Source organism: Colobus angolensis, unplaced genomic scaffold, assembly GCF_000951035.1.
Source record: "Colobus angolensis palliatus isolate OR3802 unplaced genomic scaffold, Cang.pa_1.0 Scaffold161, whole genome shotgun sequence".
NCBI lineage: Eukaryota > Metazoa > Chordata > Mammalia > Primates > Cercopithecidae > Colobus > Colobus angolensis.
The window spans coordinates 4,290,280-4,294,169 of record NW_012114722.1 but is presented as its reverse complement, the minus strand read 5'-3'; positions in this window follow the sequence as shown (position 1 = coordinate 4,294,169).

Here is a 3,890-nt window from a genome sequence, read left to right as displayed (position 1 = left end):
TCTAGATGGAAATGAAAATATTCTTTGAACTGAATGATAATAGTGACACAACCTTTCAAAACCTCTGGGATGCAGCAAAGGATGGCTAAGAGGAAAGTTCATAGCTTTAAATGCCTATATCAAAAAGTCTGCAATAATACAAATAGACAATCTGAGGTCATGCCTCAAGGAACTGGGGAAACAAGAACAAACAAACCCAAAACCTAGCAGAAGAAAAGAAATAACAAACATCAGAAAAGACATAAATGAAATTAAAACAAAAATAAATAAATAAAACAAAATGCTGGTTCTTTGAAAAGATAAATAAAATAGAGAGACCATTAGAGAGATTAATCAAGGAAAGAACAGAGAAGATCCAAATAAGCTCAATAAGAAATGAAACAGCAGATATTACAACCGACAACACAGAAATACAAAAGATGATTCAAGGCTACCACGAACAATTTTACACACATAAACTAGAAAACCTAGAGGAGATATATAAACTCCTGGAAATATACAACCCTCCTAGCTTAAATCAGGAAAAATTAGAAAAGCTGAACAGACCAACAACAAGCAGAAAGATTGAAATGCTAATAAAAATAATTGCCAACAATACAAAGTCCAGGACCAGAAGGATTCACAGTAGAATTCTACCAGACATTCAAAGAAGAATTGGTACCAACCCTATTGACACTATTCCACAAGATAAAGAAAGAGAGACTCCTCCTTAAATCATTAAATGAAGCCAGTGTCACTGTAAGAGCAAAACAAAGAAAGGACATAACAAAAAAGAATACTACAGACCAATATCCCTGATCAATATAGATGCAAAAATCCTTAACAAAAACTAGCTAACCAAAACTAACAGCATATCAAAAAGATAATCTGGGAGGCGGTTCCAAGATGGCCAAATAGGAACAGCTCCAGGCTGCAGCTCCCAGCTTGAGCAACACAGAAGATGAGTGACTTCTGCATTTCCAACTGAGGTACCAGGTTCATCTCACTGGGGCTTGTTGGACAGTGAATGCAGGACAGTGGGTGCAGCCCACCAAGCGAGAGCTGAAGCAGGGTGAGGCATCACCTCACCTGGGAAGTGCAAGGGGTAAGGGAATTCCCTTTCCTAGCCAAGGGAAACCATGACACACAACACCTGGAAAATCAGGTCACTCCCACCCTAATACTGTGCTTTTCCAAGGGTCTTAGCAAACAGCACACCAGGAGATTAAATCTCATGCCTGGCATGGAGGGTCCCACGCCCACAGGGCCTCCCTCCTTGCTAGCACAGCACTCTGAGATCTAACTGCAAGGCAGCAGTGAGGCTGGGGGAGGGCACCTGACATTGCTGAGGCTTGATTAGGTAAACAGAGCAGCCAGGAAGCTTGAACTAGGTGAAGCCCACTGCAACTCAAGGAGGCCAGCCTGCCTCTGTAGACTCCACCTATGGGGACAGGGCATAGCCAATCAAAAGGCAGCAGAAACCTCTGCAGATTTAAATGTTCCTGTCCAACAGCTTTGAAGAGAGTAGTGGTTCTCCCAGCACGGAGTTTGAGATATGAGAACGGACACACTGCTTCCTCAAGTGGGTCCCTGACCTCCAAGTAGCATAACTAGGAGGCACCTCCCAGTGGGGGCAGACTGACACCTCACATGCCTGGGTACCCCTCTGAGACGAAACTTACAGAGGAACAATCAGGCAGCAACATTTCCTGTTCAGCAATATTCACTCTTATGCAGCCTCCGCTGCTGATACCCAGGAAAACAGGGTCTGGAGAGGACCACCAGCAAACTCCAACAGACCCAGAGCTGAGGGTCTTGACTATCAGAAGGAAAACTAACAAACAGAAAGGACATCCACACCAAAACACCATCTGTACATCACCATCATCAAAGACCAAAGGTAGATAAAACCATAAAGATAGGAAAAAAACAGCAGAAGTGCTGAAAATTCTAAAACTCAGAGCGCCTCTCCCCTTCTAAAGGAACACAGCTCCTCACCAGCAATGGAAGAAAGCTGGATGAAGAATGACTTTGACAAGTTCAGAGAGGAAAGCTTCAGATGACCAAACTTCTCCAAGCTAAAGAAGGAAGATCAAACCCATCGCAAAAAACCTAAAAACCTTGAAAAAAGATTAGATGAATAGATAACTAGAAAAACCAATGTAGAGAAGTCCTTAAATGACATGATAAAGCTGAAAATCATGGCACGACAACTATGTGAAAAATGCATGAGCTTCAGTAACTGATTCGATCAACTGGAAGAAAGGGTATCAGTGATTGAAAATCAAATGAATGAAATGAAGCAGCAAGAGAAGTTTGGAGAGAAAAGAGTAAAAAGAAATGAACAAAGCCTCCAAGAAATATGGGACTATGTGAAAAGACCAAATCTACGTCTCATTGGTGTACCTGAAAGTCATGGGGAGAATGGAACAATGTTTGAAAACACTCTGCAGGATATTATCCAGGAGAACTTCCCCAACCTAGCAAGGCAGGTCAACATTTAAATTCAGGAAATACAGAGAACACCACAAAGATACTCCTCGAGAAGAGCAACTCCAAGACACATAATTGTCAGATTCATCAAAGTTGAAATGAAGGAAAAAACGTTAGGGGCAACCAGAGAGAAAGGTCAAGTTACCCACAAAGGGAAGCCCATCAGATGAAAAGCAGATCTCTCAGCAGAAACTCTGTGAGACAGAAGAGAGTGGGGGCCAATATTCATCATTCTTTTCTTTGAGACGGAGTCTCGCTCTCTCACCCATAAAGGAGTGCAGTGGCCAGAACTAGGCTCACTGCAAGCTCCGCCTGCCGAGTTTACGCCATTCTCCAGCCTCAGCCTCCCGAGTACCTGGCACTACAAGCGCCCGCCACCTCACCTGGCTAGTTTTTTTTGTATTTTTTAGTAGAGACAGGGTTTCACCATGTTAGCCAGGATGGTCTCGAAAGAAAAGAATATTCAACCCAGAACTTCATATCCAGTCAAACTAAGTTTCATAAATGAAGGAGAATTAAAATATTTTGCAGACAAGCAAATGTTGAGAGATTTTGTCACCACCAGGCCTGACCCACAAGAGCTCCTGAAGGAAGCACTAAACATGGAAAGGAACAATTGGTACCAGCCACTGCAAAAACATGCCAAAAGGCAAAGACCATCGATGCTAGGAAGAAACTGCATCAACTAATGAGCAAAATAAATACCTAACATCATAATGACAGGATCAAGTACACACATAACAATATTAACCTTAAATGTAAATGGGCTAAATGTTCCAATTAAAAGACACAGACTGGCAAACTGGATAAAGAGTCAAAACCCATCAGTGTGCTGTATTCAGGAGACCCATCTCATGTGCAGAGATATACATAGGCTCAAACTAAAGGGATAGAGGAAGATCTACCAAGCAAATGGAAAACAAAAAAAGGCAGGGGTTGCAATCCTAGCCTCTGATAAAACAGACTTTAAACCATCAAAGATCAAAAGAGACAAAGAAGGCCATTAAATAATGGTAAAGGGATCAATTCATCAGGAAGAGCTAACTATCCTAAATATATATGCACCCAATACAGGAGCACCCAGATTCATAAAGCAAATCCTTACAGACTTACAAAGAGATTTAGATTCCCACACAATAATAATGGGAGACCTTAACATCCCACTGTTATCATTAGACAGATCAACCAGACAGAAAGTTAACAAGGATATCCAGGAATTGAACTCAGTTCTGCATCAAGCAGACCTAATAGACGTCTACAGAACTCTCCACCTCAAATCAACAGAATATACATTCTTCTGTGCACCACATCGCACTTCTTCCAAAATTGACCACATAGTTGGAAGTAAAGCACTCCTCAGCAAATGTACAAGAACAGAAATTATAACAAACTCTCTCTCAGACCACAGTGCAATCAAA